The sequence below is a fragment of the Pogona vitticeps genome, chromosome 5, assembly GCF_051106095.1.
Source record: "Pogona vitticeps strain Pit_001003342236 chromosome 5, PviZW2.1, whole genome shotgun sequence".
Taxonomy (NCBI): Eukaryota; Metazoa; Chordata; class Lepidosauria; order Squamata; family Agamidae; genus Pogona; species Pogona vitticeps.
Genome location: NC_135787.1, coordinates 173,029,560 through 173,049,859, shown reverse-complemented (window position 1 = coordinate 173,049,859; position 20,300 = coordinate 173,029,560). Strand labels below are relative to the sequence as shown.

Here is a 20,300-nt window from a genome sequence, read left to right as displayed (position 1 = left end):
GAGTGATTGGAAGGATGGGCGAGGCCGCAACCACCACTGAACACATGAGTGGATGGTCCAACCCCGGAACCGGACCCTCATAAGTCCAGCTGTGTGGGATATTCGTATACGAATACCCCCATCTCTACTCTTGATGCTAGGGATCATCATAATAGAAAACCTCCCAACTCCCACATCTATTGTACATGATGGTGGTGGTAGAAGGCTGACCTCTGAAGCCTTTTGATCTAGCTTTTCTTCCCCCGTGCTTTTACTGCTTATTCTCTTGTCTTCTCTCTGCAAGTGGTCAGTGAAAGGAGAAGAAGCTACAGCTTCCACTTGCCTTCCTGTCTCTCTCTGAGAAGATTGGCCCAAAGGAGAAGGGAAGTGAATAAGCAGCGAATGACTGCAGTGATGAGGGGATGGGCCAACTTAGGTAGGAAGCTACTGAGATTACCTTCCTGCTATCTATGCTAGCATGCCCTTGGCAGAAAGAAGGAATGAAGAGGGCCCATAGGAAAGGTGGCAGGAGAGGGAGACTGCCATATACAGAGGAAGAAAGAGAAAAGGGGAAGTTGTACGACACAGCTTAGTAGAGCAACTAGTGTTGTAACATGGAAGGACCATTGAAAGAATGGATGTGTCAGATTAAAAGCCCATCTAATCTAGCATTGTATTTTCTACAGCCACCAGATGTGCATAAGAACACCAGCAGCAAATTCCTGGCTGAGGAGAAAAGCAGGGGAGAAAAAGTGGGGGGGGGGGAAACGTTATCTTCTTTCTGCATCCTCAACCTTCACCCCTACATTTTACCTTCATGTTAGTACCACTGCTGCCGCCTCCTTATTTGTGAGTAAGCCATATTTATTATTAAACTGGGTACACTAACATAATCAAAAGACTTGTATGGACTAGACATGAGAGCTTCGTATTCATCTCCCGGGGGAGACAAATACATAGCTCACCAGCACAGATGTCCTGGTGGTCCCTTCCTGCCCCCCAGAACCTGCCCAGTCCACTCACTAGGCTCATCGGTGTGTGCGCACCAAGGGCAAAACCATGCCAATCGCGGACATAGTTCCACTGGCACTTCCCTACCTCACCGCTCAGCAGCTGAGTGGGGAGACTCGTCCTCCCACCTCCTCACTGGATTGGTCCACTGCAGGGAGAGATGAAGAAGCACCAGTGGGATTACGTCCGTTATTGGTTCAATGTTGCTGCTACCGGGCACAGGTGTGCCGAGGAGCCTGATGAGTGAACCAGGCTGATTCTGGGGGATAGGAAGCGACAATCAGGACATCTGTGCTGGGGGTCTCTGTGTCCGGGAGACGAATACGAAGTTCCGGTGTCTACTGTGGACCCTTCTCACAGGAGAATAAGCATCTTCAGTGTGAAAGGAAGGAACATTCAAACTAGAGATAAAATAGATTGCACTGAAGAAAATAACGTTTTATGGGCAAATCAGACCTTTCCAAAATCCCCTGTCTGGAGGGGCCCTCTGGCATATGCCTTGCCTACAGACAATTCTGTCCCAGTCCCTCCAGTGAAGAAGATCAGTTAACAGATGACATGAAAGCCCTTCTGCTTGAGACCAAAGAGATCTGCTTCTAGTCAGAGCCCATGAAACCTGTCTAGAGGGGCAAAAAGTCTCAACTGGTCAATGGCAACAACCAATGCACTTCTGAACTTCTGCCAAGCAAATAAAACCATGTTTTACTTACCTGCAACCATATTCAAAGGTTTCCTAATTGAGACGCAAGCAGGTGGAGAAGACAATTCCAGGCTCAAAATTGAGCTGCCTTTTCATTAAACCGAAATCAAAGGAGTTCTTTGTCCTCTTCTATCCCACACCCCAGCCCTGTCCAATGCACACTGATACTTTTTAATTGGTTTGAAAAATACTGCTGTCCATTAAAAAAAAAGCGACAGGTTTACTTGAATAGATCTCCTAATAATGTTGCCCTTGTCTCCACTGTTTAGGTAAGGTTTAATCACATCTGTTGTCTGCACCTAATCAAGATGAAAATCTTTCATCACAATGTAAAAATATCAACCAATTTCACTATGTTATTATTTCAACCAGTCGTAAAGAATTCAAGCCTCTGTCCTCTCCTCTTTCCAGACGTTGTGTCTTGGCATTTAAAGATATCCAACCAATATTTTTCTACAAAACATCTGAACACACTGTATTCAGAAGAAAGATAAATGAGATCTATCTTTGCTTTTTTTTTAAAAAATGTTTCTAACCCTTTCATGTTTTCCAGTACAGGTACAAACTACTTTCCTTGTGGCTTAATTTATTTTCCTTAGGTTTCAAATTCTCTACAGATCTGTGCAGAGGTTCCATTTGGCAATAACAGAAAAGCTGTTCAGTCAGCAGTCACAAGGGTAAATGTAATAAATACATATTCTTTTTAAACTCACCACCGTGTGTTGTTTATGCAAAAATACATTTTCCCCTTCCATCAAGTGAGTTTTGATAAGTTGCCACATAATAGATAAGTATCTGGACAGGTTGCCCCAGCTAAAACATTAGGTTGCAACATAATTTACAGTTGAAAAAATAAATATTTAAAGGGGGATATAACACAAATTGAAACAAAGAATCTCTCTTTCACACACTCGTGGGTCAAGGAATCTGGGGGCCTTTGCATGCAGATGTTGTCTCAGTTCAATTTTTAAAATATTGTACTCCGTCTGCGGGGAAACGTTCGCTTTCTGTGATGCCTGCATAAAAAGCCTATAAACTATGTCATCACTTCTTGTCTACTCAGCAGATGGGGGAAACAACTATGTCAACAGGATTTGCCGAATGTGGAGTGGGTTGCAAGCTTTTCTCTGCTGTATGACAAAAATCTCATAAAACTACATACACATTATTTCGTAGACTTTTCCTGCTGTTTATTTAATGGATCTGATGCATAAGTTTTCCTTTCTCCTTTCCCCCCCTGTAACCAATAAGATTTCTGATTTTCCAAATAAAAAGGCATTAAAAAAACATACCCAGCAGCAGTCAAATCTCCATGCAAGGCTGGTTAGCTATGTTTTGTCCCCAGAGGTATTGACTATTGTTAAGCAAATGAGAGACAATGGTGCATTTTTCCATTTGAAAAGCTCCCATTCACCTTGTGGCCATAACACAGAGTAAGACCTTAACTAGAAATGGCTAAGGTCAGAATGGATGAAAGACAAAACAGCTGCTTTTAAAAATTATCTTAATTTTTAAATAGGGGCCCTACTTTTCACTCCATTGGAAATGTGATTATGCTTAATCCAGCAGTAAGACAACAAAGAAATTTGATGCATATTATAGAACAGGAAACAAGAATTAGTGTATTTATTTATCTTTATGAAAGAATTACTACCAAAGGTTATAAAAATTTATAACTCTTAAATTGTTGCCTACGGCAGACTCTCCCAAATTGAAAGCTGTTTTGATATAGCTCCCATCACCCACAGTCAGCATGCATGGTCATAATTCCACAACGAAAGCTGGTTTAAACAAGCATAGAGGATTAAACAGATTGAAAGAAATATGGAGCAACAAAAAAGATAAGTAAAATTGCACGACACATCGTCCTCCCCACTATTAAGAGACCACTCCAGTTCAGATGTGATATTCATCATTTATTGATTCTAGCATGAACAATTTCAGTCATAAATCACTTTCAGCCTTCACACTGTAATCAACTCAACCATTGGGTAGAGGGAAGGACCGTCTTCGTCAATTGAGGAGGCATGTAGAAATTGGAGCAAAGTGTACGTAGGTTACTTTATTTGGTCTATAGTTCATAGGATCTATAGGGAATTCTGGGAAGTGTAGCCCAGCAAGTAAATTTCCCAAGCAGGGACATCACTGATGTGAACTTGGTTATTGCTGATCCAGGACCCTCTCACATCCCCCACCTATTCCTGTTGGTAGTCACCGTGGCAGTTGGATAGGGTCCCTGCTTAGGCGTCACTAGAAGAGAGGAGACCCATCACCCAGAAAGAGGACAATGGGAAACATTTGCACATATCAAGTAATTTGTACAGATTCTCATTCAGAAATAGTTCCTGTAGGCTAACAGGAAAGAGATAACATTTCACCATGATGAGGAAGTCTGTGAACAATCAACCTGGGTGCGTAACAAAAACACTGACAGTCCCTGAAACAGAGGACTGGTTTTTGTAAATTGAGTCATGTGGCCACTCTTCAGGAGGCGGGTTAATACCCACTAACCACTGCCATAAGACTATACATATAATAAATGTTTGAAAAGAGAGTAGATTATCCCTATACCTCTCCCTCCATCATCATTGTAGATGGCAACTTTCCACGTAACACTTTGAGTCTGATAGATAACTTTATGTTCAGAACTGGAAAACTGCTGGGGAAAACAGCCAAAAGTAGTAACAGAGAGAGTGTTGGTATATGCTCCTTGTGTGTGTGTTTTCTCCACACCTTTAAAATGCATTAACTGGGCTTTTGCTACTAGGGGAGTGGGATATATCATGTATGCAGAGCTGGGGAAGCTTATTCTTTAGGATAATATTGCCAAACCAAAATATATGTCCAACCCCTTTTTTGCAGGGGTGCTTTTTCAAGTGGGGAAAAACCTCTAGTTGTTATAGCCCATTAGTTTCCTTCACTATGTATCTTGCATATACAATAATGTTCTTTCTTTTGTGATTGGTGATTGGAGACAAACAGGGCTTAATTTGCAAGTCTGCTGAGACACTAAACTTCAAGGTAATGTTTGATTATTAAGCCTGTATGTCTGAGAAAATCCCTTGGTGGCCTGGTTGATAATATGGAAGACACATTCCCCTTAATGTTCGATTTGACTCTAGTGATGGCTGCTGTGGGCTCCACTTAAACTGGTGCACTGATCATATATAGTCTGAGATGAGTATCAGGTATAGAAGTGTTTCTCATTGCTGTGTATGCAGAATTTGAGAATATCAGTCTAGAAAGTGGCTCTTTTAGCTATCCAGTTCACCGACTGTACAATACCGGTGTGTGATTCAGAATAGGAATTTATTGTTACAACAGCTTTACAGGCTACTAACTAGTTCAAATTCAGAGTGTTGGTTTTGACTTATAAAGTCCTATATGACCTGGGTCCAGGCTGCCTGAGCAACACTCTTTCCCCTGTGAGTCTCCTTGGGTTTTAAGACCTTCGAAGGAGGCTTTTCTCTTGGTCAAATCACCCGTTAGTTACCTTTGAGATGGACACAAGGGAACACTTCTTGGTGGCTGCACCCAGGGTGTGCAACTTCCTTCCACAGGAGTTCGGACTGGCTGCCTCCCTACTGTCCTTTTGCCAGCAGACAAAGACCTTCCTTTCTAGGGAGGCTTTTAATAACTAAATTGCTGCTAGAAAAAAAAAGATGGCCGAGATTGGTATACAATTGCCTAGGCTGATTTCTATGCAGAGAGCCAAAATTAAAAATTATTTTTAGCATTTAGAGTACATTACATCCAGCTGGCAAACGCTGTGACTTTGAGGCCTGGGCACATGCTGACTGTGCTGTGGAGATGCTTGTTATGGACGGGCAGTGTCCCGTTTCCTCCCTCTTTATGGTTCTTTATCCTTAAAACCAGAATGGACAACCTCAAAAAGAAATGTGGCCTCTGGCAGGCCTACGAACAGAGGCCATGTAATCACTCTACCTAAGAGCAACATAGGGATCAGATATTTTAAATGTAGGAGTGACTTTTACCTTTAGTACTACAGAATAAAAAGATGAAATCTAGTTATTCCTAAATTGACCCAAAATAGCTATGTTAATGTGATTAATCACATAAATTCAGAATAGATTCTCATTAGGTGGAAACTTTCTTATTAAGTATTGGTGGCATAGGAGGTTTCACAGTTATTCTTCAAATGACACGGCTCATTTACATTCATTGCTACAAAAATGCATGGCAGGTGTAGAAGACATGTTTTGTTTTGCATTTCATTAAAAATGAATGCCAAACAAATCAAGTTTTTAAACTTGATGGTGTCATTTGTATATTTTAAATTACTGATGTCTCTTCCACCGATTTTCATTCCTGTTTCATCTGAATCTAGCCCAGCTTTCCTTCTGGTATGTTCTGTGTAGAGAAGGAACAGATAAAGGGTAAAACACAGCCTTGTCTTGACACCTTTGCCAACAGAAAACCATTTCGTCTCTCCATATTCTGTCCTAATGCTAGCTTCTTGCCTGCAGTACAAGTTATTTATCTGGACAATAAAGTGTTGAGGTGCACCCTTTATTTTTTATTTTTTTTACAAACAACTGATTGTTTCTCCTGATCTAACAGTCAAAGGCTTTGCTATAGCTATATAAGTTCTGAAATGCATTGGTGCTCTTCAGTAGCCAGTGGATATTTGCAATGTGATCTGAAGTGCCTCTGCCTTTTCGTAATCCAGCTTGAACATTGGAGAGATGTGTATAAAATTCCAGTTGATGAGGGTGCTGTATGTTTTAATGTATGCTTTAATTTTCTTTTAAGGTGTTTTAACAATTTTAATGTATGCTTTAATTTTCTTTTAAGGTGTTTTAACAATTTCAACTGTGTTAATATATATATATATATTTATATATCTTTAATCCATTTTAATGAAACAATGTATTGTGTTTCAGCTGGTTTGTCTTGGATTCTGTAATTGGGAGAAATGTGGTAGGGAAATAAATAAATAAATAAATAAATAAATAAATAAATAAATAAATAATCAGTGCATAGATTAATTATTATCTCCCCTTGAATCTGCAATATTATGTGTATGACAACTGTAACACCCCTCACTTTTTTCCCCTCAGAGTCTCCTCCGCAGTTTCCAAGGCACAGTGTGGAAATAGTAGCACTACAATTCCCACAATGCATTGTGCAAAGGAGGGAAAAAAGAATCGTCCTAATAATCCACAAAGCATGCCGGGAGTAGTAGTTTCTACATTTCCTTGCCCATAGCTTCAAGTCGGGGTGAATTTCGAAATACCTGTCCTTCCTCAGAGTAAAGTTTACGAACAAAGAAATCCTGAAAAAACCCAACCCATTTGCTTCGTCACTCCTTCGGAGCCTGAAATCATGCAGTTCCTATTTAAGAAGCAGCGAACAAGGAACTTATGGGGCAAAACGTGGTGTAGGTTTGAAGGTAAGCAAGTTTGGGCTGTTTTTAGGAATTAATGAGTGGTGCAAAAGAAGAACTTCTGACTGGGAGCCTGTTTGTATTTTGTCCTTGCAATGAGATATAACGGTAACTATGTTTTAAAGGAGGTGGGAGTTAAATGTCCTATTTCTTATTTTAAAAGTTTTCTAGTAACGTTAACGACTAATTACTTTTATTCAGCATACATATCCGATGAGATAGGGTGCAGTACACAAAAGCTTATATCGAGGAGTCTTTGTGGATTGTTGCTGCAGAAGATTAAATTGTCTGTCTTTTTAGACCTGTTTCTTAGTAGAAACACGTGGAAGAAATCCTGTGTTGGGGAGGAAGAATGGGCCCGGCTCCTTAAATAAATGTGAAACTAAAAAAACAAAATCCCTCCCTACCGCATAGTAATGATTGGGATGTTAGAGAATTAAAACTGTGTTCCCCTGGAGAACGAACATATGAATTTGATTGAGGTATTGCTGCAGTTTACAATCTCAGCTTGTTTTTACTCTTTTTTTAAAAAATGAATTTGCTTTCCTTGTTTACTTCAAAATGAATTTGGTTTACTTCAAAATGAATGAGAAAAGTGCTGGAACAGTAAAAAATGGAGCACAAACGTTTGACATATTACTGTGCTGCTTGCTGGATATTGTAGTGTTGTTATGTCGGTTATGTGCCCTCAAGTCACTTCTGACTTAGGGCAACTCTATACTGTATGGATATTCAAGCTGTGCAAGGTATTTAAGCAGTGGTTTTGCCAGTGCCACACCCCCAGTGTGTTTCCCTGGCTGAGCAGTGATTTCAACCCAGATAAGACCTAAGAGTAGGATGTCCTGAGTGGTTAGAGTACAGTGGACCCTCGACTTACAGACAGCTCAATTTACAGACTTTTCGAGTTACACACTTCTCTGGCCACAAAATTTAGATTCGACTTGCAGCCGGAGAATCAACCTACAGAACAGAAAAAAACCAAAATGGAACAAAAATAGAACAAAAATGGCCGGTTATGGGATTAATCAGTTTTTAATGCATTGTAGGTCAATGGAGACTCGACCTACAGATTTTTCGACCTGCAGCCACCATTCCAATACGGATTAATTCCGTAAGTAGAGGGTCCACTGTACTGGAGTAGCATAGAGGGCTGCAGACCTTTATTCTTCAGGGGATGACTCTGTGTGTGTAAATTGTTGGAATATGCATGCTGAGAATGTGTGGATCCTAAGCTAGAGATGAGTACTGTAGTTACTTTTGTTATGTGCACCCATGTTCTGACTGCCGAGGTCCCTAATAGGGAAAGTTGATGTGTGAGGCGTTCAAGGAATGGTTTACCATTAGCGTTCCTCAAAGGGTTTCCACGACTGACTGGAAATTTAAACGTGGGTCTCCTGAGTTCTAGTCCAGGGGTCCTTTTTACTACAACATGCTGGCTCTCAGGGATGGGTGGAATGAGCATCAAAACTGAGCATGTGTCTGTACTGTGGATGCCACTCTTTTCTCTTCTGGATGCTGCTGTTCTCTCTTCTGTCACAGTCTTCATAACCTATGATGGTGCTAGTAAAGGTTTGGACAGCTCTTCTCTGAGATCATGTGACTGTGACATTATGCATCAGTTTGCAACTTAGCTGCTTCATATTGCACCAACTGAAGATTCCAGATGCTGTTCAAGGTTAGCACCTCATAGAGGACATTGCAGTAGTCAAGATATGGTGTAACTGAAGCCTCATGGAGCCCTGGGGCTGCAAGTTGCTATCCTTGCCCTAGAACCTACAAGATCTGGATTCAGATCCCTCTGCCATAATGTCCATTGGGACAGTAACTATCTCTTAGGAATGAACTTATTTAATGTGGTTATTATAAAAATTAAAGAAAAATATGATGTGGGGAAGAAATAGCCCGAGCTTCTTAGAAGAAGAATGAGATAAAAATTCAATATTGCCTTATTTTGGGAGAGTTATGATTTTGAGATAAGGAAAGTTTTGTAGCACAACCTCTTTCCTGACATGGACTTAATCTTGTGTCCTGTTTTATACATTGCACTGGGTTTCCACACAGGGAATAGTATCCAATGTCATATTAGTACTGCTGGTGATATGGTATGATATCTTCAGACAACCTCAAATGTGAAGTTCAAGGTACTTGAGCATCCTTCCCTTCTTGGTTCTATTTCTGCTTGCATTTGAGGCAGTACTTTAAGACAGACCATTTTACCTGAGACTGTAAAGTGGCCTGTCCAACTTACAGTACCTATTTAGACCAATGGAGGGTCATCTGCAATGTTGCATCAGACCAGGGTCTGGAATAGTTCCATTTTAATAATGGCCACACATATATATTGCTTATTGGGATCAGCAGCACTTGGTCCATGCTTGCAAGAGCATTCTCGTTTGAAGCCAAACGAGAGTGACTTGGGGCCTGTCACAATCCTGCTGGTGTTTCAAGGTGGTCTTCCAAAGCTGATTTATGAACTAGTCAGACAGGAATCGTCGTCATCATCAGGGTTTTGGGAACAATATCAAGAAATTTCACACAATATTGTAAGTAGTTGCAGATCTCAGAAATCACACCATCAGAGCAACAAAAAAAAGGCAATATTAGGAACAGCATATATCCTGCGCTGATATTTAACAGATGCTTCGGTTTTTGGTTAGAACTTGTATCTGTTATAATACCGGTCAGTGTTTTATAATTGTAATTGTCTGTGCCTGGTGTCTTAATGTTGTTGTTGTTGTTGTTGTTGTTGTTGTTATTGAGTAGGCATCCTTCAGTCTCGAGAGACTATGGTAACGTGCTCTGAATAGAGGTCTGGGAACAGTGTCTAGTGTGGCTGAGAAGGCCAATCCCTTCCACACTGAAGACAAATACAATCTGTCCCCTGTCCAGCTCCCTGGTTTTGCTGGTTTCGAGACTGCCTCTTTGCCTTGGCCTGCTGGACAAGTATCTCTTCAAAATGGGAAAGGCCATGCTGCACCGCCTGCCTCCAGGCTGAACTCTCAGATGTCAAGGTTTCCCATCTGTTGAGGTCCATTCCTAAGGCCTTCAGATCCCACTTGCAGATATCCTTGTATTGCAGCTGTGGTCTCCCTCTGGTGCAATAATAGTAATAGTAATAAAAACCTGCAGAGATGGAAGGAACCCTATAGATCATTGACTCCGGTCCCTGTCAGAGATGCGCAGTGAGGAATCGAACTCCCAACCCCTGACTCTACAGCCAGATACTTAAACAATTGCTCCATCTAATTCAGTATTATCTCTAATGTGAGCATCAGCTCTCCAGACCCCAGGTAATTCTTCCCCAATGTTGCACCTTGTATAGTTCAAACTGAAGCTGTGCTCCATTTGCAAGTGTGACTGTCAAGTGTATTTGTGTTGTAAACCATCCATATATACCATGGAAGTAGTCTTCCAGATGTTTCTGAATTGTACCTCCCACAGTCCTTCACTACTGCCAGTGTTCCTGAGGCTGATGAGTGTTTTAGGTGAAAAGCAAATGGAGAGACATGGTTGCCCACCCCAATATATACAGATTGCAGAGCCCTATAAAGAGGTGGGCCGTGTGTGGTCTGCTATGGACATTTATGCACCATCCCAAAGGCACCCTAGGGTTCCCCAATTTTAAAAACAATTGTAAGTGTATTTACAATGGGTAAGCCTACAACCCCCGAATATAGGACCTCTATTCAAATGCCTCTCTGTAATTTGCCTTTTATGCTGCAGGAAGGTGTGTATGTGGTGAGTGCAGTTGTCTTGTATTTTTGCTGTAGCCAAAGTGCTACACTTCAGTTTGTAAAAGGCTGATATTTTTCAACTCTGCCTCAGTGAACTTGCTACAGACTTTTATTATTGCTATGTGTTGTCAAGTTGCTTCTGGGTTATGGTAACCTTATGAATTAATGACTTCCAAAAGGTTTTGTCTTTTAACATCCCTGCTCAGGTCTTTCAAACTAAAGACTGTGGCTTCCCTTTTGAATCAAACTTTTTTTTGAGTCAAAGACTAGAGGAAATCCAAAATAAATTCTTTACAGGTATAAATTAATAGATGATTTAAAAAAAAATTCTGTTGGCACTGTGGACTCTTCTGTTTTGGCTTTAGGGCTAGAAGAAACCAGGAGCAGGACTATACAGGCTTATGGTATGCTTTGAACGCCTCTAGGGTGGAGAGTTAAAACAGGATGAAGTGAAGGACTATGTGGAATCACTAATAAACTTGCCATTTTCTCATCCTCTCCTTCCTCACATGCCTTCAACAATGACCAATAACAGAAATTTAGTTGAATATGTTCGTTTTAATGTCAGCAGCCTTTTAAAGACAAGAGGGGAAAAGAAAAGAAAGCAATATCTTTGAAACTTTAACCTGCTGGGCTGCCCCTACTGTTGGGCAAAAAGAGGCAATTACCTCTAGGAGCAGATTCTGGAAGGTAGCTGGGACAATCCTTCAGCTACTCCATTTAAGTCTCCTGACCACTCCTGTCCATTGGAAGATGGAGCTGTGAGTAGTAAAAAATGTACCATTAGGTTTTTTTTTTGGGGGGGGAGGTGGTGGTTTATGTGTCTGGGTGGGACTCCCAGAATTCTCCAGGGATCGCCCAAGCGGAATTCTTTGCAGACACCTTCTAGCCATTGATTCCCTGCTGCGATGCATCCTGGAGATGGTGTTTCTTCAGGAGGTGCCCTCTATACAACAACTAGAAAGCATTGCAGGAATGAAGGCTTAAAAAGATGTCTGAGCCTTGTTCCAGATGAGTGAAAGAAAGCTGCCTGCAGATATGTATTGGTGGGCCAGAACTCCCAGAATTCTCCCTGGGGAATTCCTGGAGAATTCTGAGAGTGAGAATTCCACCCCTCCATAAGAACCCTAATGGTACACCAAAGAGTTGGCTGAAGATATTTTGTTGTGTGAGGTGAAGCAAAAACGGTCCCTTGCACGCACCCTACCTTGTACGCAGCATTTAAGACCGACTGAGTAATTTATCTACCCGAATCACCCGACATAGCCAGCAGGGACGGCTGAGGGGTCTGACACCGAGGGAGGCCCGGAAGGAAAAAACAAGAAACCAGGCCTTCTCGGCGGTGGCCCCTCGACTGTGGAACACCTTCCCTACTGAAATTCTAATGGCACTGTCACTGGGTGTTTTCAAAAGCCAGCTGAAAACTTGGTTATTCAAGCAGACCTTCCCTCCAGTCAATTAAGTGATTCTTATTTCTTTTTCTTTTGACTCATGCCATCTTGGGACTGTTTGCTTCAAATTAATTGTTAAAATTGTAATTCTATGATTTTATATTTTATATCGTTCTGTTTTTATCTATGTAAAACTGTGTATATTTTAAATTGTGTTTATCTTGTATGTTGTGAGCCGCCCAGAGTAGACTATGTCTAGATGGGCGGCATATAAATGCAATAAATAAATAATTTTATCACATGAAGCAGAAAACTGCACAAGCTCCTTCTGTCCTTCCACTCAAGCAGTGCAATTGCAGTCATAATAAATAAAGCATCTAGCAATTCATTGACCTTTGAAAGCAACCCAAATTTGCTGCATGAGTTGCCTGACTTTGTCTAATGGCAGGGCCAATCCTAGTGTGTCATACAGGTTGTCCTGTTCTCACAAACTATTCTTCTGCCTTGAGGTGTGGTGGAGGTTCTGTTCCAATGTGACTGTTCAACTCGCAATTCACATAGCTTCTGAGGTGAGGTGGGGCATTTAGTCCATAGCCTCAACTAGTGAAATGTCTTGGGCTGATCTTAATGGTCCATTGTAGTTCTTGTGATATAGTCTTTTACTGTTCTCCTTTTCAAATATAGTAGCATTGTATAAAATCTTCATGTGGTTTCATGGGAGAATTAGATTTTGAATTTGAAGATCAACTTGAAATGTGCCCAACAATCATAAGGAAAGTCTACAATCTTCCAAAAACTAAATTAACATGCAAGTGAACATTTGTTGAGAAAGTAATACAAGAGGCAATTAAGGGCCACTCGTGACAAAGCTACAGTATTTCTCTTTAAGTGTTATTGGAAACTGGATGCAGAAAAATACTAGATTTCACAGAACAATTTTATTTGTTGGGGGTTACGTATTTTCTCCAAAACATGTACTGTACAGGGTTTTATTGTTAACACCAAGTGTTGCGTAAGTTAAAAGCAATTTAATAGCATATAAGAACAATTACTTCTGAGAGTGAGTGTATGTGAGAAAACACCCTGACTTCTTGAAATGAATGGGTATTGGTTGTGCATTGATCAAGTTTTTAAGAAGTAATTGTTGGGGTTGTGAAACACAATACAGCTATATGCCACCTCAATTTCTGTTGTATGCATCAGAATCTGCATCCAGAAGCATTGGTTTTATGTTGTGTTAAACTGAGGCCAATCCTTATCCCTGCAAATTCATCTAAAGGGCATAAGTACTGTACACATGACAAAAAGGGCCATTTGCAGCTATCCTTCTGTCTCGAGAGACTGTGGTAACGTGTGGTGAATGGATGACTTGGAACAGTGTCTAGTGTGGCTGAGAAGGCCAATTCAAGAGTGACAATCCCTTCCACACTGAAGACAAATACAATCTGTCCCCTGGCCAGCTCCCTGATTTTGTTGGTTTCGGGACTGCCTCTTTGCCTCAGCCTGCTGGACAAGGGTCTTTTCAAATTGGGAGAGGCCATGCTGCACCGCCTGCCTCCAGGTTGAACGCTCAGATGTCAGGGTTTCCCATCTGTTGAGGTCCATTCCTAAGGCCTTCAGATCCTGCTTGCAGATATCCTCGTATCGCAGCTGTGCTCTCCCTCTGGGACGCTTTCCCTGCACTAATTCTCCATACAGGAGATCTTTTGGAATCCAACTGTCAGCCATTCTCACAACATGCCCGAGCCAACATAGACATCACTGTTTCAGTAATGTATAAATGCTGAAAATTCCAGTTCGTTCCAGGACTACTCTATTTGGAACTTTATCCTGCCAGGTAATACCAAAAATGCATCAGAGACAACACATATGGACCGTGTTCAGCTTCCTTTCCTGCCGTGCACAACGGGTCCAGAACTCAGTGCAGTACAGGAGTGTACTCAGGCCCGGAAGCTATAATGAGATACAATCTAGATTGAGATATGTTGTGATCCATGGCAAACATGAACACAGAGCACTACAGGAGATCTGTTTTACTTACTTCACACCAAACGAATCTATAATATCTGAAACCAGAGTGCAGTGTTTGTCTTGTTCAAAATGCTTTTATGTATTTGACAGTTCTGATGTCTTAATTATTTTTGGTATTACAGAGGTGAATGTAAAATAAGGTTTGTGGGGGAAGTAGGCAAAATTAGTCTAAAGTAATTCAAGTGTACTTAAGTAATGGTAATCCCAAGGCAGAGCAGTAATAGTAATAAAATATGGCTAATGTTTGCCTACAGTATTTGGGTGTCTTTACTGTTTATCCTCAAACAAAAGATTTTACCAGTTTGATCCATGTGTAGAAAAGCTAGAGTTTTACTGTTAAACTGTTCTTTGGCTGTAAGAAATTCTTTGAAAATGTATTATTTTTAATAGCAATTAGCCACAGTTATAATTCGAAGGCCCAAAAACATTATAGTAATTTTTCCACTTCCCCTTTACTGTACAATCCAAGACTGAACACAAGGTTCAGATGAACTTGCATCATGTGATGGAATAGCTGAACCATGTGAAATTTGTCCTCCGTCTTTTAATGAAGCCACACGCCATAGCTAAAAGTAACTTTAAAAATTACAGTTTACCTCAGATGGGGTGGTGGTATCTGTCACTGAAGTCCTAGTTGTAATGTAACTTATTTACATCTTTGTTATTGTTGGGGGAGTGAATAACTAATTTGCAACTAGTTATTCCCTCCCTACAAGACAGACAACTGCCATTGTCGTCCAAATATCTTTTACTGTACTAGGTGGAGATGGAACTGTCACTCTAGGTCAGTGGTTCTTAACGTGGGCAATAATGCCCCCCAGGGGGCGATTTCATTTTTCAGGGGGGCGGTGAAATGAAAAGGGGCGGTGTGGGGGCGAAAGAACAGAAGGGGGCGGTAGGGGGGCGCTGGAGCGAGCCAAACCTGTGAAGGCGACTGCAGCCGCAGTGCAGGCAGTAGATCCAGTGCTGCCGCCGCCGCCAGATCCAGCTCTTTCTACCTGCCACGTCTCCTTTAAGGGAGCACTGAGTGTGGATCGGGTGGAAGGAAAGGGTCTCTTGCGTTCTCATCCTTGCCCCGTGAAGCGCTGCCTCGCACCCAGGTGGGGAGGGAGACTAGGTAGGTAGGTAGGTAGGTAGGTAGGTAGGTAGGTAGGTAGGTAGGTAGGTAGGTAGGTAGGTAGGTAGGTAGGTAGGTAGGTAGGTAGGTAGGTAAGATATCATCACCTCAGGGAGGGGGGTGATGATAACTTCCTCAATGGCTCAAGGGGGCGTTTCTTTCAAAAAGGTTAAGAACCACTGCTCTAGGTAATGATAACTGAGGTATTGTACTGTGGTAAGAAACCAATGACTGCAGCTCCATGGGGTTATTTAGTCCTTAACACTAATTAACATATACGGTACTGAAGAATGTAATAAATGTTTACGTTGTTTGGTATCAGGGTGGGCTAAATACGGGAAGAGAATGTATTAGTTCTGCCCTCTCCTTACTGCTTTGCACATCTGAAGTAACAGGTCTAAAGTAGTGAGACGTGTCAACCCATGGAAGCTCCCCATGTGAGCCACAGGTAAATCAGGATCCTGTCTTGCATAGAGAACCTTGACAAATTGGTGTCAGACCTGTTGCTTATGAGGAGGAAAGTGATAAGAGAAGGATGGTCAGCTCAGTGTTTCTTCTCACGTGATTAGCTCAGCCTAATACTGAATAGCTAGATAAACTTGTATCATCTCAGATTGTGGATACAGATTGAACTATATTTTTGAATGCTCCCCAAGGGGAACATGTATTCATCACTAGTAGTAGACTAGCAGAGTATAGACACAGTTGTGTTAAATTTTTATTCCAGACTTCTTAATTTGATTTCCTCTTTCCTGTCTGTTTTAACACGCTGATGTACTTTAACAGTTTAGTTGTTTGCGTGATTTACCTTATCCATGGTCTGTCACTTTAGCTGTGAATTTTCTTGCAGATAACCGTTAAACACTGTGTGTTTACATTTTTTTTTACTGATACGTGATCCGTTTCTGTAGCACATCTCTCCTGTTTCAAGGTATGAAGCTGAGGAAGCAAAGCAGGGACAAATCACAGTTCTGAAATTGAGTTAATGATAAAATGTGGTTTAAACCAGTGGTTCTTAACCTTTGTTACTCAGGTGTTTTTGAACTGCAACTCCCAGAAACCCCAGCCAGCAGAGCTGATGGTGAAGGCTTCTGGGAGTTGCAGTCCCAAAACACTGAATAACCCAAGGTTAAGAACCATTGGTTTAAACAATGAAATATGTAAGCCAATAAACCATCTTTTGTAGGAATGATTTGTAGGTACTTTGTTTTGGGGGATAGGTTTCAACACAGTCACAGTCTAAAACTCCACAAACGACTGCCTGAGTTATCATTGCATGTAAATATGAGCATGATTTATTTGGGATTTCCTTCCTGTTTTCTATTTTTATTTATTTATTTTATTTACCCTTTGTGGTTTGCAGGTAATTGCATATTGGATTGCAGTATTTATCTGTGCATCAAATTCCAGTGCCATTTTAAAAAGGCATACAGTGTGTCCCATCTGCCTGTAAAATAAGCTCAACATTTTTTTCTTGAAGTCAGTACCTTGGTTCAAAACAAGAGAACTAGGTTATCGGAGAATGAATTCATCATCTTCCGAGCAGCTCTGTGCATGCAGAGAACATGTTTTTCAGTGCTGAGAAAACAGGACATGACTTAACTGCAAAAGCATGAGGGGATAAGCCCTGTTTACCTCTGGCTATTCATATACCTGTCACTTATAGGAGATTCTCTCATACACTAAGGTAATGTCAGCTTCATGGAGCTGATTGTATCCTTCTCTGATTGATGGAAAAACTCTTCAGGTTCTATCAGATAAGCAGATTGGATGTTTTGACCTAAGAGTCAGATCGTCCCACCCAGCATAGCCTATAGTACGAAATTGTAGAGTTGTAATCTATAATCAAGTCTGACTGGAAAATACAATAATTAGTAGGAAAATTTAAAGGCATTATGAAAACAAGAAGACCTAATGTGAGATGGATTAACTGAAGGAAGCCATAGCTTTTAGCTTGTAAGATGTATTGTTTGGTTCACAGGGCTGCTCCAAGCTGAAACAGCTTGATGGAACATAACAACAGCACACTTCATAAAATCTGGAAGGCTAAAATTCTCTTGACCATGAGCTGTGGAGGACAAAGACAAACTTTAATAGTAGTCCAAATATTTATTTAAAAAGCAGAACTTTTATTTATTCATTTTTAAAATCATGGTTCTCTTTAGAGAACCTATTATATTTGTAGGAGGGTCAAAGATGAATCCTTGCCACAGAGTCATAAGCTGAAATCTTATTGGTGTTTGTGTAAGGAAAGGCTGAAAGAATTTGGCATGTTTAGCCTTGAGAAAAGAAGACTGCGGGGGTGATATGATACCACTTTTCAAATATTTGAAAGGCTGTCATACAGAGGAGGGGCAAGATCTGTTCTCGATCATCCCAGAGTGCAGGATATGCAACAATGGGCTCAAGATAAGGAATCCAGATTTCGGTTGAATATCAGGAAAAACTCCCTAACTGTTAGAGTGGTATGACAGTGGAACCAGTTACCTCGGGAGTTGGTGAGTTCTCCAACATTGGAGGCATTCAAGAAGAACATAGATAATCACCAGGCAGATATGCATTGATTGTATTCCTGTATTGAGCAGGGGGTTGGACTTGATGGCCTTGTAGGTTCCTTCCAACTTCACTTTTCTATGGCTCTATGATTCTATATATGGTTTGTGTAACTTGCTGTGGCTGATAGATGTGGTATCTGGATTCATCTCAATTAGATAATCAGGTGTAGGACCAAGCATGCAACTGAGATGTGCTCTGGCATGTCATCAGTTAGTCACAGTTACCCACAAAAAGATAATGCAGACTTTATGTGAATACCAATAGGATTTGGCCATAGACTCATAGAATTGGAAGATACCTTGAGAGGCATCCAATTCAATCCTATCTAAGACATCCCTCTCAGATGGCCCCACAACAACTATGTGTGGTTAAAAAAATTGAGCAGGTGATGAAGGACATCTCTGCCTGAAATTCTGGAAAGGCCACTGCTGGTCACAGTAGCTCTGGGAGTCAGCAGTATGTCAGATTACAGGTTTTTTTATGTGCCCACTTCCCAGCTTATCAAAAACTATATTGTTGAAATTTGGTGGGAGGTCATGTGCCTGAGTTTGCTTCCTGGAAATTCCTCTTTAAAAGAAGCAGGATATGCTTGATTTAAAGGGTTCATTGGAAGGTTGACAGCAAATTTGAACAACAGACTGCCGAAAAAAAAATTAAAACTAATATTTCCTGTCAGTTTTAAAGCTCTGTTTCCATTTTGCCACCATATTTCACAATAGCACAGGTGGGGAATGAGATTTGCTATAGATTCCTAGAGAAACTGGCCCCTAGACTTGCAGAGTTCGCTTTGGAGAAGGCAGTAGCGGATGTATTGGATAAAGAATCTGACGGTTTCTTATTTTATGCTGATACCAACTCTCTTTACTTATGAGAAAGGGATAAAGAGTGAACCCAACCATTGCACCAAAGAATTGTGCATCCTCACTGTGCTCTGCTCCAATCAAAAACTCTTACAAACACACTTGTGGTGCAAAGGATTGATTGGTGCTTCTTGAAAACATATACTGTATAGTCTAGCTTTCAGTGGTTCTCAAACTGGGGTTCCTAGCTGTTCTTGGACTGCAGTTCCCAGAAGCCTTCACCACATGCTGTGCTGACCAGGATTTCTGGGACCTTCATCCCAAGATCATCTGGAGACTCAAGTTTGAGAACCGCTGGCCTAGATGACATTTTCTGGAATTTCACTGGGTACGCGCATTGACTGATGATTGGAATCATGTGTTTGCACTCTGGTTTATGCAATCTTCTGAATGTTAGAGTATTTTATTGTTCATTCTGTCCTAGGTGGATCAGGTTGGGTGACCTTTGGGATATTTTTGACCCCATGAGGAATTTCAGTGTGTTACAAGATATCAACATCTCTTATGACTTCTGGAATGCTTATGGGTGTGGAGGGTGCCAGAAAACCCATATTTATATGAACTGGGATCTTTGTTTTGAGTAGCTGACATTTTCTGTTTTAAAAATAGTATTACTATTATTTCTAATTCAAAACAATTTAACAAAACTTTGTTTGGAACTAATAAAGCACTAACATAAACCATGAAGTAAGGCAATTGTTTTTATTTATTTACAAGAAAGCCTAGTACTGGTGGTCTTTGTGGAATCATTTTCTATCCCCAAGACAAGACCTTATCTGCTGAAGGAACTGGCTCGCAAAGAAGAACAGTTTTTTAATTCTTGCACCTTGCTGAAAACTGGATCATGCTACGTTAACCAGTTTTGCAGTCAAAAATGATGTGCTGGTTTCTTGTACATTGCTGTAGTGCAGAAGTAATAGCTGAAGGAGGAGGGATGTCTGCCTTTGTTCTGTAGAGTGTTGTGAATTTATGTTATGTGTTTGGTTAGCAGCTTTCTGCCAGTTTTAAGCTGATAAGAGATTATCTTTTCCTACATTCTGTCTAATATGGAGACATAGTTTAACTGGTGTTGGAACCTCATGTAACCAAGCTGGAATCTGTAACCATTTTCGTATCCCAATATATTGCACTATGTGAAACAAACAAAACTCAAATGGGGCAACGTAATTGATTTATTGGGGCAGTTTTTTATCCCAGCAATTTTGGATCTTTTTAAAACAAAAACAAACACACCAACTCCAGTACATAATTATATGCTGTCAAGTCATCTCACTGAGCTACCCAGCCAGCAATCTTGTAAGTCAACTCTGACTTGCTTAACTTTTTCCATGATTTGCTAGGTATAAACTTCTCAGAAATGGTTTACTATTTCTTCATTCTCATGATGCTCTGAGGTCATGCCCAAGAAGGCTATACAGACTGGCTCTTCTCCTACAGGGAACTGGAGAACTGAACTTCTGACTCCCAGCTCTGCTCTATCTCCTCCATCTTGGATTCCTGCACTGAGTAGTGGG

At 40.9% G+C, this 20,300-nt stretch overlaps 1 protein-coding gene across 1 annotated transcript in view; it reads left to right on the top strand.

Moving 5' to 3' along the window:
* Window positions 1-744: 744 nt before the first annotated feature.
* The window catches only part of TBXAS1 (thromboxane A synthase 1), a 311,542-nt gene continuing 291,986 nt past the window's right edge, over window positions 745-20,300 (top strand). The window contains exon 1 of the mRNA XM_020800497.3: window positions 745-7,103. The gene's annotated coding sequence lies outside the window, so the exon portion shown is untranslated. The remainder of the gene's footprint in view (window positions 7,104-20,300) is intronic.